Below are 22,102 nucleotides of genomic sequence, written 5' to 3'. Positions count from 1 at the left end.
CAGAAGTCGACTTAGAAGAGATAGCGGATTAGTATTAGAATCAGAATTTAAAATACCTTTGGACGAGTTAAGATCAAATAAGCCAGAAGGGGTAGATAACATTCCATCAGAATATCTAAAATGGTTGGGAAAAGTGGCAACAAAACGACTATTCGTGTTGGCGTGTAGAATGCATGTGTCTGGCGGTATACGAGCCGACTTTCGGAAAAACGTCATCCACACAATTACGAATATAGCAAGAGCCGACAAGTGTGCCAATTATCGCACAATCAGCTTAAAAGGTCATGTATCCAAGTTGCTGTCAAGAATAATATACGGAAGAACGGAAAAGAAAACTGAGGATGTGTTAGATGACGATCAGTTTCGCTTTAGAAAAGGTAAAGACACCAGAGAAGCTATTCTGATGCGGTTTATGATGGAAGCGAGACAAATGAAAAATCAAGACACGTTCATAGGATCTATCAACCTGGACAAAGCGTTCGACAGTGTAAAATGGTGCAAATCGTTCGAAATTCTAAGAAAAATAGGGGTAAGCTATAGAGAGAGACTGGTGATATACAACATGTACGAGAGCCAAAAGGGAATAATAGGAGTGGAAGACTTTTGTATCCCACGTGGATAGGTGGCGCGTGGGTCTGCTCCTGGGAACTGCTTCTGTAATATAGGCCGGAAGTGAAGGAAGCGAGTAGGAGCAGGAGAGGTGAAGCACTTCGGTACTGCATGTAACTTCAACACTTTTAATAGAGTCGAAAACACAAGTAAATATCAAATGGATATGTAACTTTGGCTAGGATGAGCACATACGTGTGAAGCCGTAGTCAATGTCTAATCCTGTGAAGTTAGGATGGCCGTTCTGTATAATCTCAAAGCTAACAAATACTCGTTGCTGTCCAAACTTTAGCTGAACGTAACTAATACAAAGTCTCAATAGCAAGCTAGCCCACTCGATAGTAGAAGCGATATTTCCAGGCCGTCTGCTCTTGATCAAATGGACCGAAGTCAAGATGGCACTCGCTGAGCTCCACAGCGTCGGCCAGAGGGCGCTGTGGTCGGCGTAGTTAGTCTTCTCTCGTAGTGCCAACTTATGAGAGCGTGCACCTACGTTGTGGCATCCTAACTATCGACGCCACAAATACCAAGAACGAAGTATCCGGATCAAAAAATGTGTAAGACAGGGATGTAGTTTTTCACCCCTACTGTTCAACCTGCACACGAAGAAGCAATGACGGAAATGAAAGGTTCAAGAGTGGATTTAAAATTCAAGGTGAAAGGATATCAATGATAAGATTCGATGACGACGCTGATTTCCTGAGTGAAAGTGGAGGAGAATTACAGGGAAATGAGTAAAAAATATGGGCTGAGAGTAAATCGAAGAAAGACGAAAGTAATGAGAATGTTGAAAGTTAGGGGGACTGATAAGGTGAGGAATGAGAAGGTTCTGCGCAGAATCGGAGAGGAAAGTAATGTATAAAAGACACGGACAAGAAGAAGTGAGAGGATGACAGGACATCTGTTAAGACATCGGTGAGTGACTTCCATGGTACTAGAGGGAGTTGTAGAGGAAGAGAGAGATTGGAATATATCCAGCAAATCATTGAGTACGTTGGTTGCTAGTGTTACTCTGAGATGAAGAAGCTGGCAGAGGAGAGGAATTCGTGGCGCGCTCATCGAGATTGATGACCCAAAAAACAGCACACTGTACATACGGGTAGACGCAGATTTTTATAGTTAGATGTAGGATTTCTCGATTTCCGGTAAGCATTTGACCCAGTACTACATCGTTAGCCAGCTGGTAAAATAAAAAAAAACTGCAGCTACAATAATAATAAAAAAGCACACATTATAATCCGTCTGTAACAGTGAAATCTTCCCGTCTCCTCTATATCTGTTTTTTTTATGCAACCTTCCCTTCTACAATAACCTATGAAACCTTCCCTTAGGATTTCTATCTCTTGCTTAATAATCACAAATGAAATCTTCCCTTTGAAATTAGTTCTCTTTCTCAATAATAAAAAGTGCAATCTTCGCATACAAATTTAAATGCTGCTTATTAAAAGTGATTTACTGATTATTTCGACGAAACATAGAATGTGCCGTTGTCGTGGCCCTCAGTCGTTACCTGCAATAACCCAAAACTGTTCCTTACGTTTTTTACTGTTACTGGATCGCCATCTGACTGCTACATCGAACTGCGACATGAATATACTTACCCTGTTTTACTATGCTCTATTAGCTGCTGGTGGGCTGTCATAATAAATGGCTGTATTTATTACCAAAGCTGACGTTATTCTTTAATAGCAAAGCTGACGTCATTCTTTAATTAATTTGACTGAAGTTACGTAATTCATAGTTAAACTTTTTCTTGACAACAATAAAATTTTGCAAAGTTTTACGTTGATGGTTTTTGGAATGGATTATAATCAGTAATGCAATATTGCTGGCAAAGATTAATTATATTCTCAAAACGTTTCTTCAAATATTTACTACTGGTAATGAAATGATTTTACAAACGTTCAAATGGGACTTACTTTTTACAATAATATTCCAACTAGCATTGCGCAAAAATACCTCCAGTAGTCTTGAGTTTCTCGAAAAAAAGGTCAATAATATTAGTTCCTCTTATGATAGTAGTTAGCTGATGTCTCTGTACATCCGTGTATAATCTCCTGTAAATCACAGCTGGTGGCTGGCAGGCACACCGCTCCTTTCAACCTCTCGCGTTAGACCTGCTACCGACTCGCTTCACATTTCGCTTACTGCTGACTTCCTACGAACGCTAAAGTGCGGTCTCTCCTGCCAACAATGCTTTCTGGTGCAGACAGTCCCTGCTACCATTACAAAATGCATCAATGCGCGGTCTCCCCCGCCCTTTTTAAAATTATATCAATGTGCGGTCTCTCCCGCCAACAATGCTTTCTGGTGCAGACATTCTCTGCTACCATAATTATCTCCAAAATGACAAATATTAATTATTTCTACTTAATCGTATTAATAAAATATTGTGGTCTGACAATAGAAATATACACGTCTTACAACAGGGTGCTCAGATATCGCGACTACACTCGTCGCATAGGCTGCATCTAGTTGATGCATTCGAGCGTCATACACGGCGCGTCTTTAAATGGGACAATCCTCGCCCAGTCGGTGTTGAGAGCGTCCAGTTTTCACCCGCCTAGTGCCTGCGTGATGCCCTTGACGACCCACTCCGACAGTGTTTCGCGGTAGCTGTGAGCTGACCTACGCGGCACAGTGCGCCGCTTGTAGCGAGCCGTGTATCGCGTAGCGGCGAGGACGGCTTTACGACCGGCCCCGCGTGTTGTGAGCGGCGCTGAGTTACGCCTCAGTTCCTCACCCTGGCCGCTGCGAACAGGTACCGCTCGAGAAGGCCGCTCCTGTCTTCAACGCGCGGCGCGCATAAGCCCCTTGCAAAGTGAAACGCCGCTGCTGTAAACACCCTTCTTTACATCTCAGGAAAGCAAACGTGCTCCGTTTAGCCCCTTCCCAGTACTCCTAACCTTATTTTCGGCTAATGATCGCTTAGTTCAAAGAGAAAAGATTACTGTTACAGGCTTGCTTGGTTGTCACACGTTCACAAGGAGTTCCAGATTTTAAATCACCATCTCGTTACGACTGCAACTCCTTTGCGAAAAACTATGTCACAATAGTATCTAAATAGTAATTCTCCAACCCCGATTCTTTAAAGAATTCATTTCCCCATCATAAAACAGCTTCTAAGACTGATTACTGAAACGCCCTGCTAATCCCACAGGACAGGACAGATAGTATAAATTGTGGTAAGGGGCCAAAATAAGGGCTGTCAGTTACACTCGAACATACAACTTTATTATTTGATCAAACATTACAAGATCACAAAAAATTAAAAATAAACAGACAGCTTTTGTGGTGTCACCGCCAGACACCACACTTGCTAGGTGGTAGCTTAAATCGGCCGCGGTCCATTTAGTACATGTCGGACCCGCGTGTCGCCACTGTGAGATCGCAGACCGAGCGCCACCACAAGGCAGGTCTCGAGTTACGGAATAGCACTCGCCCCAGTTGTACGACGACTTTGCTAGCGACTACACTGACGAAGCCTTTCTCTCATTTGCCGAGAGACAGAATAGCCTTCAGCTAAGTCAATGGCTACGACCTAGCAAGGCGCCATTAGCCTTACATAGTTTGATAGTTATCGTATGAAATGTCTCATCAAGAACGTTGTAAACCAATGACGGATTAAAAGTTAAGTATTATAGCAGCTACGTACTTTTCTTGCTACCATTCATTACGTATCCTGTTTCAGACCTCTATCTAGCCTACGTGAGATTACGCGTGCCTTTCGGCTACTTCAGTGTGGCGTAGCTGTCTTGTTACGCCACAACAGCTTTAATCCTTGGGAATTAATTACGGCTGAAAGCCACTTTAATTTAAAAACGGCTGAAGGCCAATAACTTCAAACGCAAGCATAATCAGAAACAGTTCTTTAGTAAGGCTGAAGTAAACAAGTTAAATTCAAATCGGCTGAAGGTCTAACACTTAAAACTCCATAACATTATTTTTTTTAAATACCAAAGGCCTTACGTGAAACAGTTCTTTAATTTAGGCTGAAGACCTTAAGAGGAAAAGAACTCTAATTTTTAAAAAATCGGCTAGAAGCCATACAAGTACAAACAACAAGAACAAATTTAAAAAAAGTAGGGCAGTACACCCAAGGGCACTCAGATGTTCGAGGGTCGGCCTGTAATTCAAACATTAACGCTCGCTTACGTGAGACAGGCAGTCGGGCCAACCATTCACGATCCGACGACAACCCAACCGACCGACAGTCAACGGACCCACCCACAAGATAACTTCCACCTCACCCGACCAGGGCACAACAGTGAGTTCAATGGAACAACGTAGAAGATACTGGCGCCCACAACCAATCATAATAGAGCTGTCAAACGACACACAGTGCTGGACAGCAACGACTCGAAGAGGAAACTCCACTGCCTGAAATTTACATCAACGGCCAGGGCAGGTAACAGGGACGTTGACGGCCACAAGCGCTGCTGCTGCCGCGCACGCCCAGGCAAACCAGCAACTCAGTGACACAAATAATTGAAACTAACATGTACAGCAATAACGGGATGTTAAATACGGGATGGCACGAACACGAGCCACGCACGCCTCAGTTACGTTACAAATTAGTTAATATGTTAAATATTTTAATTTCGTGCATCATATTAGATGTTTCACTTAAGTCTGCAACAGTGTCATTTAGGATTTAAGTAACGAAAACTGCTCCGGTTACTTATGTTTTGATGCTTAGCACAACGTGTCTCGAGAATTTATTCCCCTTTTCAAGTGCATATGTGCATTTGTTAGTATGAATATGTTTGGTAATTTTTGCATATGTGATTTTTCTGCCTCGCTTGCGTCTTTTTGAGGTTAGACTGCAATCGGAAAATTGGACAAAATGAATCTTTGAGTGTTTTCAAATTCCAATGCTAGAAATGGTATTTTTGTTCGCCTGTTTACAGGTGTTGCCCCTCCTCCATTATCCAGAACATCCTACACATGCAAATCATTTACATGTCTACAAAACATGTAAACTGTATGAAACTCATCCTTGCATACATGAAAGCATTACATACAAACATACACTCCTGGAAATGGAAAAAAGAACACATTGACACCGGTGTGTCAGACCCACCATACTTGCTCCGGACACTGCGAGAGGGCTGTACAAGCAATGATCACACGCACGGCACAGCGGACACACCAGGAACCGCGGTGTTGGCCGTCGAATGGCGCTAGCTGCGCAGCATTTGTGCAACGCCGCCGTCAGTGTCAGCCAGTTTGCCGTGGCATACGGAGCTCCATCGCAGTCTTTAACACTGGTAGCATGCCACGACAGCGTGGACGTGAACCGTATGTGCAGTTGACGGACTTTGAGCGAGGGCGGATAGTGGGCATGCGGGAGGCCGGGTGGACGTACCGCCGAATAGCTCAACACGTGGGGCGTGATGTCTCCACAGTACATCGATGTTGTCGCCAGTGGTCGGCGGAAGGTGCACGTGCCCGTCGACCTGGGACCGGACCGCAGCGACGCACGGATGCACGCCAAGACCGTAGGATCCTACGCAGTGCCGTAGGGGACCGCACCGCCACTTCCCAGCAAATTAGGGACACTGTTGCTCCTGGGGTATCGGCGAGGACCATTCGCAACCGTCTCCATGAAGCTGGGCTACGGTCCCGCACACCGTTAGGCCGTCTTCCGCTCACGCCCCAACATCGTGCAGCCCGCCTCCAGTGGTGTCGCGACAGGCGTGAATGGAGGGACGAATGGAGACGTGTCCTCTTCAGCGATGAGAGTCGCTTCTGCCTTGGTGCCAATGATGGTCGTATGCGTGTTTGGCGCCGTGCAGGTGAGCGCCACAATCAGGACTGCCTACGACCGAGGCACACAGGGCCAACACCCGGCATCATGGTGTGGGGAGCGATCTCCTACACTGGCCGTACACCACTGGTGATCGTCGAGGGGACACTGAATAGTGCACGGTACATCCAAACCGTCATCGAACCCATCGTTCTACCATTCCAACACCGGCAAGGGAACTTGCTGTTCCAACAGGACAATGCACGTCCGCATGTATCCCGTGCCACCCAACGTGCTCTAGAAGGTGTAAGTCAACTACCCTGGCCAGCAAGATCTCCGGATCTGTCCCCCATTGAGCATGTTTGGCACTGGATGAAGCGTCGTCTCACGCGGTCTGCATGTCCAGCACGAACGCTGGTCCAACTGAGGCGCCAGGTGGAAATGGCATGGCAAGCCGTTCCACAGGACTACATCCAGCATCTCTACGATCGTCTCCATGGGAGAATAGCAGCCTGCATTGCTGCGAAAGGTGGATATACACTGTACTAGTGCCGACATTGTGCATGCTCTGTTGCCTGTGTCTATGTGCCTGTGGTTCTGTCAGTGTGATCATGTGATGTATCTGACCCCAGGAATGTGTCAATAAAGTTTCCCCTTCCTGGGACAATGAATTCACGGTGTTCTTATTTCAATTTCCAGGAGTGTATATACATGCATATTACGTGCATACAGCCTTCCCCGTACCTTCACAGCGTCGGCATGCTATTACGCTGTATTTGGCAATGTAGGTGCTAGAGGATGGCTGCGTGCCTTTCCTGTTTCCACCGCTTCACCCCAGGACGGTTTCTGTGCACCCCAGCTCTCTGAATTTGGCGTTATCTCGTGTGAGATTCTGAGAACTGTTAACGAAGTGTCTGCGAGTCGTGTTCGGTGAGGCAGAAATAGATTACTAGCTCGGTATTCACAACGGCCTCACACCTACGTGCTCATCCTAGCCAAAGTTATATATGCATTTGATATTTACTTGTGTTTTTGACTCTATTAAAAGCGTTAAAGTTACATGCAGTACCGAAGTGCTTCGCCTCTCCTGCTCCTACTCGCTTCCATCACTCCCGGCCTATATTACAGAAGCACTTCCCAGGAGCAGACCCAGGAGTCGCCTATCCAGGTGGGATATAAAAGTTGAAAGGGTACAGCACCGCCCGACATTGAAAATAGGTACAACATTCTTCGTTATTCTTGTCATAACAACATATTTTTTTAATAATAACTCAATTTCACTTAATACACCGAAGCCGGATACCAGTGTAGGAAAGAATGACAATTTATTTATTTAATTCATCACATGTGCACTCCCACAAAATAAATCCCTACATCCAATTTGGTGAGATCTGCGAAATGAATGAATGTATGGTCGTCTGCTAACCACAGATAGTGAATGTGCAATATATGATCATCTTTGAGACGGTCCTTTGGTCACCATTGGTGGAACCAAAGAGATGAAATTTATCTGAGCTTTGAGCGCCTGAAATGCGGCTGACCAATACGGTAGCAAGGTGCTCCCCCACTTCGGCAGAAGTGCGAGAAAGAAACACCCATGTACTTACTATCCAATTTGCACACATGTTGAGCTCGGGATTGTTCATAAATGTTCTTGAATTAAAAAGATGAAAGTGGTAAAATCAATCGGAAATCTTTGTCCACATTCTATACTTCAATTTGCGAATACTGCAGTTGCTCACTGTACTTACAGTATTACCGTTGCCCAAGAGTGCTAGCTGTTAGTGGCTGTAAAATTCTGTCATCTGGCCTGCACCGAACGCTGCTCTGCCTCAGAGATTGGAGTCGAAGTCCTTCTCTCGGCTGAAGTGTCTCCTGGCAAGTCTCAGATGGAAGTAACGTCTACAGAGTGCTCCCAGTAGGAAGCAGGATTTTTACTCCATCTTTTTGAATCAGAGCCATTATCAAAGAGTGTTTCTTCCGAGACCTGGTTACAATTTATGCCGTATTTGCAACAGGTGGGTTTATAGGATAATGAAATCTACATCTACATTTTCACTCTAACAGACATTTTACAGTGCAGGTTTTTGCGTGCACTTCCATAATTTCCATCTTTACTGTTCCATTCGCGAATGGTAAATGGCAAGAATGAAACTTGGTATGCTACCTTACCAGCTCTAATACTTTTTGCTTTACCAACACGATAATTTCACGCAGTCTTTGAGGAAGGAATTGATATGTTGCTTGACTTCTCTTGCAATATAAGCTCCCTGAAATTTACAGTAAAACCTCTTCGAGACGCACAATGCCCCACTTGTTGCTTCTACCCCTGGAGTTGGAGGAGCGATCCTGAAACACTCTCGAGATTACTACACGAGCCCCTGACACAGCACCCTAATCTGCTTCTGTACCTATTAATCTGCTGGTTAGAGCCTTGGTCGATCGCACCATGCTTTTGTGAGGTTTCTTCTCCTCAGTCATTCAGTTTACGGCCTGCTGGGAGCTTTGATAATATGCAATCTCCATTTCTAACTACTCTCCCAATTCTGAGATTTTCACAATCTTGATTAATTTAACGTAGGCCGTAGCACCGTTCTATAAATTCTTTAGTGTACTAACATAACTAAAACAAGTTCGTTACATGTCAAGGCTGTAATTTATCCACAAAAGAGGTACCTCGCAAAATCATCAATTGATCTCGTTCTTTTTCGAAGACTTACTCATGTCTTCAAAGGGTCGACATGTTATTATCATGGATCTGGCAATGTTAGTTGTACACTAAAGCTTAGTTGTACACTGAAGCCGGCTGCGGTGATCTCGCGGTTCTAGGCGCGCAGCCCGGAACCGCGCGACTGCTACGATCGCAGGTTCGAATCCTACCTCGGGCATGGATGTGTGTGATGTCCTTAGGTTAGTTAGGTTTAAGTAGTTCTAAGTTCTAGGGGACTGATGACCACAGCTGTTAAGTCCCATAGTGCTCAGAGCCATTTGAACCATTTGTACACTGAAGCATGCGTATCCAAATACAGACCAAAGAAGCTGATGCACGCATGCGAATCCAAATGCAGAGATGTGTGAACGGCGCTGCGGTGGGCAATGCCTATATAAAGGCAACAAGTGTCCGGCGAAATTCTTAGATCTGTTACTGCTGCTACGATGGCAGGTTATCAAGATTTAAGTGGGTTTGAACGTGGTGTTATAGTCAGCACACGAGCGACGGGGCACAGCATCTCCGAGGCAGCGATGAAGTGGCGATTTTTCAGTACGATCATTCCACGAGTGTACGGTGAATATCAGGAATCCGGTAAACCATTAAATCTCAGACATCACTGCGGCGAAAAAAGGTCCTGCAAGAACGGCACCAAAGATGACTGAAGAGAATCGTTCAACGTCACAAAAGTGCAACCCTTCCGCAAATTGCTGCAGATTTCAATGCTGGATCATCAACAAGTGTCAGCGTGCGAACCATTCAACGAAACATCATCGATATGGGCTTTCGGAGCCGAAGGCCCGCTCGTGTATCCTTGATGACTGCACGTCACGAAGCTTTACGCCTAGCCTGGGTCCGTCAACACCGACAATGGACTATTGATGAGTGGAAACATGTTTCCTGCTCGTTTCAAATTGTATGGAGTGGATGGACGAGTAGGGAGACAACCTCATGAATCCGTGGACCCTGGATGTCAGCAGGGGACTGTCAAGCTGGTGGAGGCTCTGTAATAGTGTGGGGCGTGTGTAGTTGGAGTGATATGGGACCCCTGATACTTCTAGATACGACTCTGACAGGTGACACGTGCGTAAGCATCATCTCTGATCATCTGCATCCATTCATGTCCATTGTGCATTCCGACGGACTTGGGCAATTCCAGCAGGACAGTGCGACACTCCATACGTCCAGAATTGCTACAGAGCGGCTCCAGTATCACTCTTCTGAGTTTAAAGACTTCCACTGGCCACCAAACTCCCCAGACATGAACATTACTGAACGTATGTGGAATGTCTTGCAACCTGCTATTCAGAAGAGATCTCCACCCCCTCGTACTCTTACGGATCTATGGACAGCCCTGCAGAATTCATGGTGGCAGTCCCCTCCAGCACTACTTCAGACATTAGTCGACTCCATGCCACGTCGTGTTGCGCCCTTATGCGTGCTCGCGGGAGTCCTACACGATATTAGGCAGGTGTACCAGTTTCTTTGGTTCTTCATTGTATATGCTGGCTGCATACGTTTCCTGTCGCCACCCCTTCCCCCAAAGACGGAATTCGTGCACCCCACCTCTCTGCATTTAGTGTTACCTCATACGAGAAAGTTTATCGAAGAGGATACTTATCGTCGGACGTCGGAAACCGCCAAACAACAATATCGAGACTGATTGGTACACTAACCTTCGTGCGCCGGACGTATTCGAACCAGGGCGGCCCGCCTCCCTGAATGACGGAAGTGACGTGCTAATGCGTGCGGCAATCCGTGCGGGACAGGATAACCAATCCACAGATTCTCGAATATTAGTGTAAAAGCAGTTGGACAGGAGATTCAGAGCATCCAAGCAAGAGCAGGGCGAGTCAGCGTGGTATTGTTTAACGTGTGCCAAGAGTGTGCCGAGATTACTAAATTTGAAGCATTACCTCTCACCACGGAAACGAAGTTTATATTAAAAATGAAGAAATTCCTACAGCTGTATTTAAGGTGTCGATTTTATTTTGGCAACTAGTTTCAACGTTGCAACAACGTCATCTTCAGGCCCATACACTTGTTGAAGTCACCTGCGTGCGGCTGATACTAGAAGTCAGTGGTGAGATATGGACGTGATCCGTGTGCCATACGAGGACGCCTGCGGATGACACGACGCTTCAGGGGACGATATTTCTCATACCGTCGTCTCCGGACTAAACGGGGACGACGAAGTGTCCATCTCCTCCTTCACAGACAAATAATGCCCAATATGGCAATTAGCATGGACAATATTTAATCGAGACAACAGTGCCTCATGACCAATAGCCATTTCATTGGACACAAATATAACGAGCCCCGAATGAGTAATTGTTAGGTCGGGTTAATTTTTAACATTCACTGTTACTGGCCTACCTTCAACAATTCTCATCAAGACACCTGCAAAAGGCTTCCATCTACACCACTCGAATTCCTCAAACAAAATGACAGAATGAATAAAGCACGTCCATATCTCACCACCGACTGCTAGTATCAGCCGCACACAGTTGACGTCAACAAGTGTATGGGCCTGAAGATGACGTTGTTACAACGTTCAAACTACTTGCCAAAATAAAATCGACACCTTAAATACAGCTGGAGGAATTTCTTCATGTTTAATATAAATTTATACCAGCTGACGTCCCACTGTCCTCCATTTCAACTATGGATGTACGAAGACGGAAATGAAGTGGCCGATACCCTTCACTTGAGGCCTCTCGTAGGACCCTAGACGACTGGAAAACAGTAACCTGGTCAGATGAGTCCCGATTTCAGTTGATAAGAACGAATGGTAGGATTCAAGTGCAGCGCAGACCGCACGAAGCCATGCACACAAGTTGTCAACAAGGCACTGTGCAAGCTGGTGGTGGCTCAGTGATGGTGTCGTCTTTGTTGACATAGAATGGACTGGGTCCTCTTGTCCAACTGAACCGACTATTGACTGGAAATGGTTATGTTCGGCTACTTGGAGACCATTTGCAGCCATTCGTGGCTTTTATGTTCCCAAACAACGATGGAATTTTTATGGATGACAATGTGGCGTGTCACCGGTCCACAATTGTTCACAATTGGTTTGACGAACATTCTAGATAATTCGATCGACTGGTTTGGCCACCCAGATCCCCCGACATCTTTCCCATCGAACATGTATGGGACATAATCGAGAGGTCACTTCGTGCACAAAATCCTGCACCGGCAACACTTTCGCAATTATGGACGGCTATAGCGGCAGCGTGGCTCAGTGATTCTGCAGTGGACTTCCTGTGACTTGTGGAGCCCATGCCACGTCGACTTGCAGCACTACAGGGTCTGAAGGAGGTCCGACACGATGTTAGGAGGTATTCAGTGACTTTTGTCACCTCTATGTAAATGTTGATCTTTGCAGCTTGTTTTCAATTTTACTTTCTTGTTTTAGTTTTTAAGTCTCTCGCGATCAGTTGCTCTTACACCACGTGAGTCAAACGTCACGTGAATTTTCGAGCAACACTCGATGCAGTATCGAACTCTGCGGCACATCGAACGACCCCGAGCTCTTTCGAACTTCAGTATCGTTTGCCGACCCCTGTCTCCTTCACGAAAGACGTCATTGCCGTATTCCTTTTTCGTTCCTTCAGTTACGTGTAACTGCTAGTGTTAGCCGTATCGCTTACACTAGCAGTATCGCTTACGCCGAGCACGTATTTTACGGGCGTGATTGCTCGTCACACATGATCCTTGCGGTTGGCTTTCGTACGACGAAAGTAAAACGGACGCCGGACGTTTCTGTGTAATGGGACGCAAGGACAGCCAGCGACCGGCACAATCAGAGAGGCTGCGGGTCTCCACGGCTCATCGAGCAGACCTGGGAGAAGCCGCGGCGGCCGAGATCCGGGCTAAGCACGCCGGCCAAATTACCCGGCGCGTAATCTGAGCGAGGGCGGTGGTTACCGAAGATAAACAGAGCGCGCTGGCCCGGCCTCATTTCACGCTCTGTCGCTCGCCGTGTGACTGCCGACGCTCGGAATCAATAAGCAAGCGGCGGTAGGCAGCCAGGTAGCGGAGTAGCCGGTAATCCCTGGCCGGCCGCAGACGCGCGCAGCGGAGCGATGAAGACGGCGTCTCTAATTCCCCAACAGGAAGGCGACGACGCCGCGGGTAAATATGTGCCGAAAGTAGAGGGCCGCGCGACAATACACGCTAATTAGGAGGGGCCGCCACTTACCCACCCCACGCCACCAGCCGGCTACACGGGCGGTCTCCCCTTCTGTCGTCCTTTTTCGTTTCTCAAAATTGTGGCTCGTTTCTCGATCTGGAAAACAGTCACCCTGTTACTATTACTCCTTTATTTTTCGTCTCTCTCTCTCTCTCTCTCGCTCGCTCATTCCCGATGGGAGGGGAACAAAAATGCGCTTGCTGTAGCGTGGGTGTTCTTTTGTCTCTGGAGGCGCCGAACTACCCCCACCATTTGTCAAGATCCTGCTTTAGCTCCTCCGCGGGTCTTCCACTTGCCACAAGGCCGTCGCGTTTCGCTGTGGAAAAGCGAGCGGGTAGGTTCAACATGACGATATCGCAGATTGGTTCTGACCCGTGGTGTTGCAGCGTGTGACGTCACATGAGAGGAAAATCAGGTAGAACTGCACGGTGATAATATTTATTTTGGTTATACAGGATGAAGAAAAAATGCACCCGTGTGGTCGGCATACGATTCCTTATCCCATCTCAAGATAGAAGTGTATGTGTCAAAACCTAATCCCTCCAATAGGTTTAATAGAAATGCGGTCTAAAGGCGAACCGAGCGAGGTGGCGCAGTGGTCAGCACACTGGACTCGCATTCGGGAGGACGACGGTTCACTCCCGCGTCCAGCCATCCTGATTTAGGTTTTCCGTGATTTCCCTAAATCGCTCTAGGCAAATGCCGGGATGGTTCCTCTGAAAGGGCACGGCCGAATTCCTTCCCCGTGCTTCCCTGATCCGACGAGACCGATGACCTCGCAGTTTGGTCTCTTACCACAAACAACCCAACCCAACCCTCTAAAAGCGAGGCTCTGTCAATGCTGTAAACGCGTGCGACGCGGTCAAGAACAGGTAGCATGGACTCTACATTCTGCCGAAGCTGTGCCATTAGCTCAGTGAAGCAGGTCTGCCAATCGCGTCTCTACCGGATCCACTTGGCGCCATCACCATTATGTCCTACGTGTGGCGTGCAACATGACAATAGCCGTCGACTAGTGTGCGGCGAGTCGAGTAATGTTTGGCATATGGTCCGCCAGATGTTGGCGTTCATCACACGCACGACTCCTGACAGCATTACCCCACAATGATTGTCTTCCAGGACATGGGCTATTTTCCGCGTGCCAAGACCTATTCGGTGACTCGGATTAGCAGTCCGCTACCTGTTTGGTAGTGGTGGAGACAAATCAGCCCTCGATTTCTGGCAATACCTTAACGTCCGACATTGCGCAGTTCTCACGAACCCATAGTACCAACAATATTCCTCGAACTTTCTCCGGATCGCCTTCCTAACCCCCCCCCCCCCCCACCCCCCACCCCCCCTCGCAGTTGGACCATCCATGCAAGGAGCAGTTGACATACGTCGCTTCTTCCACTTTACACATTCAGTCCCCTCAACGGTTATTCATACATACTTTCGAAAAAACGTGCTTCGATGATCTACTGATGTGTCGTCAGCACGCAGGATTTTCTTTCCCGCTTACGTCAAAAGCGACCGCCAGTCTTTGCTAGGACATGCTGGTGCGACGGAGATAGTTTCATTCATGACTTTTTTGTTACTGGGTTCTTTCTTGATAGGGGCCAACGCCTAAAATGATGGAGCATTTCTTTTGGGGCTTGACACGAGGCAATGCCTTGGGGAACATATATGCAGACTTGCCGAATTTCGACTCGCGTTGGTGCCAAACTCTCTTTTTTTCAGTTAAAGCATCAAACACTATCCAATTTACACCTCCACAATGGGGTATCTTGTGCTTTTCTTTCTGTTATTATTAGCTTTATTTAAACATTAAGATACAACGTTAACTTCTTACAGACGTAAACGGCCACTTTGTTTCATCCATGATACAAATAAAACCAACAAGAAGTAGCAGTGAAAACAGAAACATCGTCTGCTTTCAATAAGGTTAAAAAAACGCAATATGTGGGCTACAATACAGTGCACATTATGCTACGAATAATAATTTCATTCGGTACGTTTGACGTAAAGCCTTATCCTCACAGACAAAATTTATGGTAACATTTTCGGAGAACAGCGATCTTGTAAGCTATATAAAATTAGTGAAGAACAGTCTAGATTTCGCCTTTTGTTTCCCCACCTGCCGAACAGTCTGGATTTCGCCTTTTGTTTCCCCACCTACCGAAGTTTTCTTGAGGTTGTGGTGCCCTACAACCAAAACATGATGTGAGACATGGTCTTTTGAACTGCAATTGTGCCTCACAACGATTTTAAGTGGTATAAACAAATTATTATTATTAAAGGGAAGAAGTTTCATTCACCTGCCTTCCAATTTAAAGTAAAAAAAAGCACACTGTTGTAATATTTATATTATGCACATTCATCCCAACCCATTTACTATGATTTCAATGTATGTCATAAAATGTCCATAGTTGTGATATTTATTTATGTACATCTGTCCCTTATCATTTACTTTTGTTCCAATGCATACCATAATATTTACGTAATATCACTGCAGTAACACTTTATAACTGACTACTTTATTTGTTTATCTTAATTTTAATCAGTTCTCCTTCACTGTAAATAGTAAGTAATTTAACATTAGCACTTTGTAAGTTTGTACCATCAATACATGAACATAATGAAATATCTCTGAAAGCGGAAGGCTTTGGGATTGTTATGTTTTTAATGTCGCCATATTTGTATATATACCTCCATGTGATGAATCTTCTTAGTGTGTGAGTGTTGCCTTACATTATGTGCATATATATAGACAAAAACGTGAATTATACAGTTTTCACGGCTGCAAGACGATGAGCAACCTGCACTGCAACATCATGGCGCGGATTCTTCGTCGTAAGTAACCGAATCATTTTCCCTTTGATAATAATAATTTGTTTACATGACTTAAAAATCGTTGTGAGGCACAATTACAGTTAAAAAGACCTTGTCGCACATCTTGTTTTGGTTGTAGGGCACCACCACGCCAAGGAAATTTCGTCAGGTGGGGAAACAAAAGGCGAAATCAAATGTAAAACGAGAACTAGCAGTCTGAAAATGAACCTGTCGGTTCGAAACCGGTAACGGCGCTGTTTAAATAAATAGCATTGTAAAAAGTGTCTGGTTACACAGAAGGTTACAGCAACCTTCTGTGTAAGAGTCAACCTATATTTTGTACACGGCCACGGGATCAAAATACCAGTTTTTGATAAAATAGCAATATGACCAGCATTCCAGTTTTGTTATATGATCGGACGCTATTTTATGATCGGATTTTATACGTTGACATAATTTCACCACAAATAACGGTTTATTGGCTTCCAAGTAGTATCGTTCTTTTGTAAAACAGATCCGTATTACGAGTACTACTAGCTTTTTATTGGCAGCTTACAGAAAAATTTGTACTGGCTCCACTTCAGAAGGCATCATCCTGATTATATTTGACAGCTGCGATCGACCTCAGTCGTTATGCTAACACATGCGTCCATGATATGCATCTTTGGTACTTGCTAGCCATCTTACTACGACGTCTCCATGGCAACGGCGCCCGTAGATAGAAAGTTCAGGCCAGAAGAGTGCGCCAATGTTCTACTAAATGCGGTATTATTCAGAACATAGTGTAACTACTGTATAATTACCATCCATGATAATTATTTTGCATAAATACATTTGTTTATTCTACACATACATTCTATTGATTAAATAGCCGATGCTGATTAAATAAATCATTTCCACCAGATGGTACTACAAGAAATAAGAGAGACTAATTTTAAATAGTCTTATTACAATTACTCTCTGTTTTTAACAATCTGTTCTGTCCTATAGGCACTACGTTTTTTAAAATTATTCACTTTTAGATAAACTGCTTCTTCAAATGGTACTTAATTTATCTAAATCGTTCCTCATTGGCTAAAGTTGACGACTTACAGCACAAAAACGCCCTCACCAGATCTATATAGTGCAATACTGAGTAGCCAACAGTAGCAGTTTCAGGGACTTACGTCAACTGTATGCTCTGGACATCGTCAACTTCAGGTGATGGGTAACGACTCTTCGATTTTATGTATTACTTTATTTTAAGTCACTGATTTCTTTATGAAACTAGAACGATTTCTATCCTTCACATGCTATTCTGAAGACGGCTTAAGACTAAGCCGAAACCTGTCATTTTAAATAAAATAACCATTGCGATCTAGACTGTTTTTCACTCGTTTTATATTATCTCCACAGAGCCGTGATATAAACTTACGAGCAAACCTCACTTTAGAGAAGATCATCAAAGCCACTAGCTCGCATTTGCAAACACTTCGCCACTCACTGGATCATACTGTGTTGGGCCTTACACAAGAGACCTGCGTCCTCTATTGCTGAAGTGGCATGCGCGCGAGCTGTTAGGTCGTGTACATCCATGGGTGGAGTAATATAAACTTGTTTCTTTAACTGTCCCCACAAATAAAACTCTAGGGTATTAAGTTCCGCAGAACGTGGAGACCAGAACATTTGACCTCCACGTCCAGTCCACTTCCTTGGAATAGCTTAATTTAAATAGTTACGCACATTCATTCCAAAGTGTGGCGGTGCACCAACACGCTGAAGCCATCGTTGTCGTCGAACACCAAGTGGAACGTTTCCTAATGCGTCAGGCAAAATATTGCAAAGAAACGTACGATACTGAGAAACATTCAACTTGTCTGGCAGTAGATAAGGGCCCTAAAGCTCCCCTCCAGCGATCAAGCCAACAGGTTTATGCCCAAGCTTGAATGAAAGCCACATAGGGTTGTTTTCCGAGCAATACTGGCTGTTGCGGAGGTTGAAAATACCTTCCCAAGTGAAGGTAGTTTCGTCAGTGCGTATCACGTTACTTATAAAATACTCGTGATCTTCCACTTGGTGCGAAAGTCACTCACAAAATTGTACCTGTCGAATGCGGTCTACTGACCGCTGGTGTTAAGGTGGAATGATATGGATTTAGTTTTTCCTCTTGCGAAACTTCATCCACAAGCCTCTTAGATATCTGGAACTGACTTGCAATATAACGGGCATTTGGCCGAGGTTCGAAGAATCGCGTCCTCTGTTTGTGGAGTACGTCTAGTCCTTGGACGACCTCTGTTCATTACTTGTGGACGAAGGTCACCGGTTTCCCGAAGGCGTTGCTCCAGGTGACATTTTTATCAGGCTGGCGCCTTTGAGGGTGCCGTGCAACATACGAACGAGCAGCAGCAACTGCTTGGTTATCGGATGCACCCAGCACCAGAAATAGATGTATTCATCGTTTGTGTATTCCATCGGCAAGCCGCTGCACAAGAGCTCGACACGACCAGTTATTGTAGTGCACTGCGCGGTTGATAGTTAACAGTTTGATGGATCCTACTGTCATGTCAGAAGACGCTTGTCAGGAACCGTGTCGAAAGCCTTCTGTAAATCTAAAAATATGGAATCGATTTCACGTCCCCTGTCGATAGCAATCATTACTCCAAGGGTATAAAGAGCTAGTTATGCTTCATATTTTCTGATATTTTCTGGATCCGTGCTAACTATGTGTCAATAAATCGTTTTCTTAGAGGTAATTCATAGTGTTCGGACACAGTGTATGTTCCAAAAACCTGCTGCAAATCGACGATATTTATATGGGGCTGAAATTCAGCAGATTACAGATTACTCCTATTTCCCTTTGGTGTGACTCGAGCAATTTTCCAGCGAGAGGTTGTATATAATTGCTAAATATGGAGTTATTGTACCAGCATACTCTGAAAGAAACCTGGCTGGTATACAATCTGGACCGGAGGCCTTGCCTTTATTAAGTAATTTAAGCAGCTTTGGTACACGGAGGGTATGTACTTCTACGTTTCTCATCTTGGCCGTTGTTCTTGATTGGAATTCAGAAATATTTACTTCGTCTACTTTGGTGAAGGAGTTACGGAAAACCGTGTTTAATAACTCTGCTTTAGTGTCACTGTCATCAGTGACTTTACCGTTGTTATCTCGCAATGAAGCTATCGATTGCGTCTTGCCACTGATGTGCTTTATGTATGATTAGATTCTCTTTGGGTTTTCTGCCAGTTTCCGAGACAGAGTTTCGTTGTGGAAATTAGTAAAAGCATCTCGCATTGAAGCACACGCTATACTTTCAACTTGTGCAAAACTTTGCCTGTCTTGGGGATTTTGCATTCTTTTAAATTTTGCGCGCCTTTTCTCGTTGCTTCTGCAAAAGCGATCTGCCCAGTTTCATGTAGCATGGGGGATCAGTACCATCACTTAGAACGACGACTAAAATTTCTGTGAAAGTATCTATCTATGTGAGTGGGCTTTCTGTAGACTTTACGCCTTAAAGTTCACCGTACAAAGCAGAAAAGAAGACTTCTTTGATGGACCAGGCTAAGCGAATCTGTGAATCACAGTTCTTGGAGAACGAGATCGATCATTTAAGAAATACCTTCAGAAGAAATAGCTACTCTGACAAAGAGGTAATAGGACACGACACTCCCGTTAGGTTTAGAGGTTCTAACGAAAAAAAAAAAAGGAAAACAACTGAAGGCAATGTTTTCCTTTGATTTGTACAAGATGTCACAGATCTCATCAGCAGAGAACTCAGAAAACATGGTATTGACACAGTATTTAAATCAAGAAGAAAGATGCGTGAATATGTCTCTCTGCAAAGGACTTAGCCCGCTGCTTGCCACAGAAGGAGTATACAAAATCCGTCGCTCCTGCAGCAAGTGTACGTAGGAACTACAAAATGAAGCATTAACACCCGCCTTAAGCAAATCAACAGTAGCAGATCATGCACTGGGACCATGGAACCACCAAATTCATTTTTATTTTTCTGACTAGTTCTGTGGTTGTAGCAAGATCTACAATCCTTACTATGCTGGGATGTGCAATAGGTCATAGAAATTCAAAGGACAAAAACAACATTAGCATTACAGAAGAAGAACAGAAAAGACACAAGCTGCGGGCCCTAGTGCTTTTTTTCAAAAAAAAATAAAAGGGAACAGGGTCAACTCTTTCCCACTACAAGCTCCATTAACATCGGCGCGATTCCGAAATATTAGTCAGCAGTCTGATGATGTCACGAACCGACCGTTGCCTGAATACATATAAACAGATAAGCTTGCTGAGCTTGTTTTAAACCGTAACTGCTTTCTGAGTCGTTAAAGCCTCCAGGAATGGAGGACGAAATGTTATAATACAGAGAATTACGTCTTGGTCCACAGCCAAATGCCCAAAGCCGAATGTCAGCAATAAAAATAATCTGAGGTGGCAAAAGTTTTGGGCCTCACCCAGTGGGTAGGCCCTACATTTACAGTATCGAAGAATCTTGAAAATTAAATGTACAGATAAAGTAAAAAATGAGTAAGCACTAAAAAGAATAGACGAAGAAAGGTTTCTATGGAGGACTTCTAATTTTAATTTTCTTTTTTACGGTACTCGTACCGATATTATGATATTTTCGATAGCAAAACTGAATTCACGGAATGTGTAAAAATTCATCCAAATACATGATATGTACACACCTAAAATTCACATAATAGGAAACAATTTCTCTCTGTAAATTAATGAGTATGTGGCTGATTACTGAAACTCTGTCATTGACTTACAGCCAGCGTTCGTATTACATGAAGGAAGGAAACGTGTACAACGTAGTTTTAAGTTTATGCACTCGTATCTTTTTAAATAGTTTTCATTCTCTAGTTACCGTGCGCTGTTCAAATAGTGACCCATGCAGAGTCAGTGATTTCTCAGTCAAATGCTAGGCAGGCTAATATTGAGGCATAGGGAGTCCCATTTGACAATACTTGGGACGGGTTTTCTAGTTCCAGCATTGGCTCATAACCAAGGAAATCTCCTGAATTTTGTCAGGACTGGAGGTTGGGAATTATTTTTAATTCACCTGAAGGACACTATCTCAGACAAAAAATGAGGGTCTATTATGTGAATGTGTATTTGCTTCAGTATACAGGGAAAATTCAGTGACGTGTCGGCATTTGGCGCCTGTGGTGTGGTACCAACGTGATCACAGGGTTAACGCCGATTATAATTTTAACTTCAACGTTATCACTCCCTAGAACAGTTTTTATAGATTGACGACGTAATTTATATTTCGATGGTTTTATCACCTGACGATAACGACATTTGTATTTGTCGTAACAAGATGCTGTGAATTCTCCATGAACTGACGATGGTCAGGTGACGTAACTGGTTGTACAAATAAAGTACACTACTGGCCATTAAAATTGCTACACCACGAAGATGAGGTGCTACAGAAGCGAAATTTAACCGACGGGAAGAAGATGGTGTGATATGCAAATGATTCGCTTTTCAGAGCATTCACACAAGGATGGCGCCGGTGGCGACACCTATAACGTGCTGACATCAGGAACGTTTCCAACCGATTTCTCAAACACAAAAAGCAGCTGACCGGCGTTGCCTGGTGGAACGTTGTTGTGGTGCCTCGTTTAAGGAGGAGAAATGTGTACCATCACGTTTCCGACTTTGATAAAGGTCGGATTGTAGCCTATCGCGATTGCGATTTATCGTATCGCGACATTGCTGCTCGCGTTGGTCGAGATCCAATGACTGTTAGCAGAATATGGAATCGGTGGGTTCAGGAGGGTAATACGGAACGCCGTGCTGCATCCCAAAGGCCTCGTATCACTAGCAGTCGAGATAACAGGCATCTTATCCGCATGGCTGTAACGGATCGTGCCGCCACGTCTCGATCCATGAGTCAACAGATGGGGACGTTTGCAAGACAAAAACCATCTGCACGAACAGTTTGACGACGTTTGCAGCAGCATGGACTATCAGCTCGGAGACCACGGCTGCGGTTACCCTAGACGCTGCTTCACAGACAGGAGCGCCTGCG

The sequence above is a fragment of the Schistocerca serialis genome, chromosome 2, assembly GCF_023864345.2.
Source record: "Schistocerca serialis cubense isolate TAMUIC-IGC-003099 chromosome 2, iqSchSeri2.2, whole genome shotgun sequence".
NCBI classification, from domain to species: Eukaryota; Metazoa; Arthropoda; class Insecta; order Orthoptera; family Acrididae; genus Schistocerca; species Schistocerca serialis.
Note: the sequence above shows the minus strand (reverse complement) of the source record.